This window comes from Periplaneta americana, chromosome 5 (assembly GCF_040183065.1).
Source record: "Periplaneta americana isolate PAMFEO1 chromosome 5, P.americana_PAMFEO1_priV1, whole genome shotgun sequence".
NCBI lineage: Eukaryota > Metazoa > Arthropoda > Insecta > Blattodea > Blattidae > Periplaneta > Periplaneta americana.
The window spans coordinates 183,346,911-183,353,349 of NC_091121.1; positions in this window are offsets into that span (position 1 = coordinate 183,346,911).

The following is a 6,439-nucleotide window of genomic DNA, read 5'->3' on the forward strand; positions in this document are numbered from 1 at the left end:
TTCTCAATATCAACCTCGGTGGCCTGATTTAGGTTTCTTTCGAAACGGATAGTAGGGTCAAGAACAAGAGCCCGTTTTAAGCGTCCGTTGATAGCAATAATGTCTTCCCGTCTAAAAGAACCATCTGATGACACACAATGTACTTCCTCATGAATTTCCCAATTTAAAGTTTTTAACGATATCGCCAAAGCATGTCGTACACGATGTCTAGCATTGATCAGCAGCTCGCCTTTAGGGCATTGTCCAAGCACGTGTCCAACAATGGGAATTGGTTTGCAGTAGTTATACACACGAAACCCCTTGTTTAAGCGTTGTATATAGCGAAAAAATGGCCGCCCCTCTAACAGCTGTTCGTATGATTGTCATTTTATAATGATGGTTACCTTGTAACCAAAGAAGAACAAACCAAAGATCATAGAATTATTAGAATAATATTGCTGTAGCTTGTACTCTTTGACCTAAAAAGTAGTGTGGTAATCGATTAGAGCCAGTTGTACTATCGATACTAGAGCGCTCTACCGGATGCAGTACAGAACCTCAGATATTCTATTACCTTTCGTAACGAAGTAATGATTAGGGAAAACACGGAAATTCTACTTGAAGCAAGTAAAGCTATAGGGTTGGAAGTAAATCCCGAAAAGACTACGTATATGATTATGTCTCGTGAGCAGAATATTGTACGAAATGAAAATATAAAAATTGGAGATTTATCCTTCGAAGAGGTGGAAAAATTCAAATATCTTGGAGCAACAGTAACAAATATAAATGATACTCAGGAGGAAATTAAACGCAAAATAAATATGGGAAATGCCTGTTATTATTCGGTTGAGAAGCTTTTGTCATCTAGTCTGTCAAAAAATGTGAAAGTTAGAATTTATAAAACAGTTATATTACCGGTTGTTCTGTATGGTTGTGAAGCTTGGACTCTCATTTTGAGAGAGGAACAGAGATTAAGGGTGTTTGCGAATAAGGTTCTTAGGAAAATATTTGGGGCTAAGAGGGATGAAGTTACAGGAGAATGGAGAAAGTTACACAACGCAGAACTGCACGCATTGTATTCTTCACCTGACATAATTAGGAACATTAAGTCCAGACGTTTGAGATGGGCAGGGCATGTAGCACGTATGGGCGAATCCAGAAATGCATGCATATAGAGTGTTAGTTGGGAGGCCGGAGGGAAAAAGACCTTTGGGGAGGCCGAGACGTAGATGGGAAGATAATATTAAAATGGATTTGAGGGAGGTGGGATATGATGGTAGAGACTGGATTAATCTTGCTCAGGATAGGGATCAATGGCGGGCTTATGTGAGGGCGGCAATGAACCTCCGGGTTCCTTAAAAGCCAATAAGTAAGTAAGTAAGTAACGAAGTAATGACGAAACTATGACGTAGCTGTGTAACAGTTACACTGTTATACACGACGTATGTAGTGATTATTAATAAGGAATTTATACACGACGTATAAACGAGCTAGTCATTGTATAAGTATAAGACAGTTAAACGTCTGTATATAGAGTTTTTATTAGTAAGACCGTATATGTATAATTTGAACTGGTAATGGAAATTACGGGAAAACGGCTGAACGGATTTTAATAAATGACCCCTTATTTTGAAGCTTGAAACCCAAAGTTTTTCAGAAAAATAGTAGTTTTCAGTGAAATGTCAATTTTCCTATATCAATTTCCTATTTTCCAAAATCCATCTTTCGTCAGTTTTAAGAACTAATTAATTGCATTTCAGAATAAAACAAAACACGCGCTACAATAAACAATAGGCTATTACACGAAGACCATGACCTACAGGATTGCTGACATAGAGTTCAGATGGCTCAGATTCTTTCACATCATAATGCCAATATGTCGATCTTCATTTGTGTAATTTTTTTATAACGAAAAAAAAATAATTTACAGGTAGGATTCTCTGGTCTGTAGTTTTCCGAGTACAGCTGTGTATTGGATATTAAGAAGTACAAAACTTAAGAATGTTTGATGACATTATTACCATTAAAAATGATATATTATTATAGTTAATGCAACACATAATGGTGTACTCATGATATGAAAGTGAAACCTTTTGGGGCTTTAAGTAAGTAGACCCAGAGAAAGAATATTTTATATTAGATCTTTATTTTTATAATTTACTGAGTAACGGCTATATATATGTTACTGAAAACTATAAAACTTACGTAAGGTAACAATATTGTTATTAAAAATGAAATACTTTTATAGTTATTAATCAAGTAGTGTGGGTCTTTTTCATACATTTAATGGCAGTGTGATGTAGATATTTATATGTCTGATTTTCTAACTTTCCTTGGTAGTAATTGAGTCATGCTTCCTATTTTAGCTGCGTCTTTAAACTACATCAAAATTAATTTCATATTTCTTTGGTTTAATCGATTAGATTTGTGATCGCTTCCAAGCATATTTTGTTGTAGGGAAAATAGCATGCCATTTCACTTCTTGCTCCGTGATGAGTAAGTTTATTTCCCGCAACCAGCAACAAATGAAACACTGACGCTGCTAACGATTTACGATGGACAATTTTATTTAGGGCGCATATAAGATTCTATAACTCTGACATATCATTCGCCTCATTTTCCGTATCTCAGCAATAGATTCTTCACAACAGCCTATATTACTGAAAATATACGGGATAACATTCATTGTTACACAAATTAATCCAGCAATATTTGGTAGATCAGTATTGTCTGGAGGAAGCGTAAAAATTACAATTCCTAAGAAAAGACCAAAAGGTATTACTTACTGATAAAATAAGAGGCCTACAAGATTTTGTAGTCTCTTGATCACCTCAACAAGATCTCTTAGTGGGAAAAAGTGATTCTGTCCTCTACATTTCAGGGTAGTTCACGAAACATGCAGCAGCTATACCAAGATGCTAAGTCTTTTGTTCAAAGCATTACAAACCTTACATTTTCCTAACTTTCACCTACAATCCACAATGACCTGAAACAGCTACTGCATTACTGCCACATGAAAAACTCGCTGATCGTCCTCACATTGTTACTTGAGATTTCGCATTGAAACTCAAGAACTGAAGACGGATAGGTTCAAGGAAAAGTATTTGGTATAAAAAATCATTCAGAGGAAGTATGTTTCACTATTATGGAAGCAAATAACTTTCAAAATGTCTGGTATTCTTAATTGAAAATAAATCTGAACAGTAGCAGTAGTAGTAGTAGCAGCAGCAGAAGTAGCAGTAGCAGTAACAATAGCAGTAGCAGTAACAATAGCACTAGCAGTAGTAGTAGTAGCAGTAGTAGCAGTAGCAGTGGCAGTGTCAATGGCAGTGGCAACATCAGTAGTAGTAGTAGTAGCAACAGCAGAAGTAGCAATAGTAGTAACAATAGCAGTAGTAGTAGTAGCAGCAGAAGTAGCAGTAGCAGTAACAATAGCACTAGCAGTAGTAGTAGTAGCAGTAGTAGCAGTAGCAGTGGCAGTGTCAATGGCAGTGGCAACATCAGTAGTAGTAGTAGTAGCAGCAGAAGTAGCAGTAGCAGTAACAATAGCAGTAGTAGTAGTAGCAGAAGTAGCAGTAGCAGTAACAATAGCAGTAGTAGTAGTGACACCAGAAGTAGCAGTAGCAGTAACAATAGCAGTATTAGTAGTAGTAGCAGAAGTAGCAGTAGCAGTAACAATAGCAGTAGTAGTAGTAGTGACACCAGAAGTAGCAGTAGCAGTAACAATAGCAGTATTAGTAGTAGTAGCAGAAGTAGCAGTAGCAGTAACAATAGCAGTAGTAGTAGCAGCAGAAGTAGCAGTAGCAGTAACAATAGCAGTAGTAGTAGTGACACCAGAAGTAGCAGTAGCAGTAACAATAGCAGTATTAGTAGTAGTAGCAGAAGTAGCAGTAGCAGTAACAATAGCAGTAGTAGTAGCAGCAGAAGTAGCAGTAGCAGTAACAATAGCAGTAGTAGTAGTGACACCAGAAGTAGCAGTAGCAGTAACAATAGCAGTATTAGTAGTAGTAGCAGAAGTAGCAGTAGCAGTAACAATAGCAGTAGTAGTAGCAGCAGAAGTAGCAGTAGCAGTAACAATAGCAGTAGTAGTAGTGACACCAGAAGTAGCAGTAGCAGTAACAATAGCAGTATTAGTAGTAGTAGCAGAAGTAGCAGTAGCAGTAATAGTAGTAGTAGTAGCAGCAGACGTAGCAATAGCAGTAACAATAGCAGTAGTAGTAGCAGCAGAAGTAGCAGTAGCAGTAACAATAGCAGTAGTAGTAGCAGCAGACGTAGCAATAGCAGTAACAATAGCAGTAGTAGTAGCAGCAGAAGTAGCAGTAGCAGTAACAATAGCAGTAGTAGTAGCAGCAGACGTAGCAATAGCAGTAACAATAGCAGTAGTAGTAGCAGCAGAAGTAGCAGTAGCAGTAACAATAGCAGTAGTAGTAGCAGCAGACGTAGCAATAGCAGTAACAATAGCAGTAGTAGTAGCAGCAGACGTAGCAATAGCAGTAACAATAGCAGTAGTAGTAGCAGCAGAAGTAGCAGTAGCAGTAACAATAGCAGTAGTAGTAGCAGCAGAAGTAGCAGTAGCAGTAACAATAGCAGTAGTAGTAGCAGCAGACGTAGCAATAGCAGTAACAATAGCAGTAGTAGTAGCAGCAGACGTAGCAATAGCAGTAACAATAGCAGTAGTAGTAGCAGCAGAAGTAGCAGTAGCAGTAACAATAGCAGTAGTAGTAGCAGCAGAAGTAGCAGTAGCAGTAACAATAGCAGTAGTAGTAGCAGCAGACGTAGCAATAGCAGTAACAATAGCAGTAGTAGTAGCAGCAGACGTAGCAATAGCAGTAACAATAGCAGTAGTAGTAGCAGCAGACGTAGCAATAGCAGTAACAATAGCAGTAGTAGTAGCAGCAGACGTAGCAATAGCAGTAACAATAGCAGTAGTAGTAGCAGCAGACGTAGCAATAGCAGTAACAATAGCAGTAGTAGTAGCAGCAGACGTAGCAATAGCAGTAACAATAGCAGTAGTAGTAGCAGCAGACGTAGCAATAGCAGTAACAATAGCAGTAGTAGTAGCAGCAGAAGTAGCAGTAGCAGTAACAATAGCAGTAGTAGTAGCAGCAGACGTAGCAATAGCAGTAACAATAGCAGTAGTAGTAGCAGCAGACGTAGCAATAGCAGTAACAATAGCAGTAGTAGTAGCAGCAGAAGTAGCAGTAGCAGTAACAATAGCAGTAGTAGTAGCAGCAGAAGTAGCAGTAGCAGTAACAATAGCAGTAGTAGTAGCAGCAGACGTAGCAATAGCAGTAACAATAGCAGTAGTAGTAGCAGCAGACGTAGCAATAGCAGTAACAATAGCAGTAGTAGTAGCAGCAGAAGTAGCAGTAGCAGTAACAATAGCAGTAGTAGTAGCAGCAGAAGTAGCAGTAGCAGTAACAATAGCAGTAGTAGTAGCAGCAGAAGTAGCAGTAGCAGTAACAATAGCAGTAGTAGTAGCAGCAGACGTAGCAATAGCAGTAACAATAGCAGTAGTAGTAGCAGCAGACGTAGCAATAGCAGTAACAATAGCAGTAGTAGTAGCAGCAGACGTAGCAATAGCAGTAACAATAGCAGTAGTAGTAGCAGCAGAAGTAGCAGTAGCAGTAACAATAGCAGTAGTAGTAGCAGCAGAAGTAGCAGTAGCAGTAACAATAGCAGTAGTAGTAGTGACACCAGAAGTAGCAGTAGCAGTAACAATAGCAGTATTAGTAGTAGTAGCAGAAGTAGCAGTAGCAGTAATAGCAGTAGTAGTAGCAGCAGACGTAGCAATAGCAGTAACAATAGCAGTAGTAGTAGTGACACCAGAAGTAGCAATAGCAGTAACAATAGCAGTATTAGTAGTAGTAGCAGAAGTAGCAGTAGCAGTAACAATAGCACTAGCAGTAGTGACACCAGAAGTAGCAGTAGTAGTAACAATAGCAGTAGTAGTAGTAGTAGTAGTAGCATAAGTAGCAGAAGCAGTAACAATAGCAGCAGTAGCAGTAGTAGTAGCAGCATGAGTAGCAGTAGCAGTAACAATAACAGTAGTAGTAGTAGTAGCAGCATAAGTAGCAGTAGCAGTAACAATAGCAGTAGTAGCAGCATAAGTAGCAGTAGCAGTAAAAATAGCAGCAGTAGCAGTAGTAGTAGCAGCATGAGTAGCAGTAGCAGTAACAATAGCAGTATTAGTAGTAGTAGCAGAAGTAGCAGTAGTAGCAGTAGCAGTGGCAGTGTCAATAGCAGCAGTAGTAGTAGCAGCAGCAGCATGAGTAGCAGTAGCAGTAACAATAGCAGTAGTAGTAGCAGCATGAGTAGCAGTAGCAGTAACAATAGCAGTAGTAGTAGTAGTAGCAGCATAAGTAGCAGTAGCAGTAACAATAGCAGTAGTAGCAGCATAAGTAGCAGTAGCAGTAACAATAGCAGCAGTAGCAGTAGTAGTAGCAGCATGAGTAGCAGT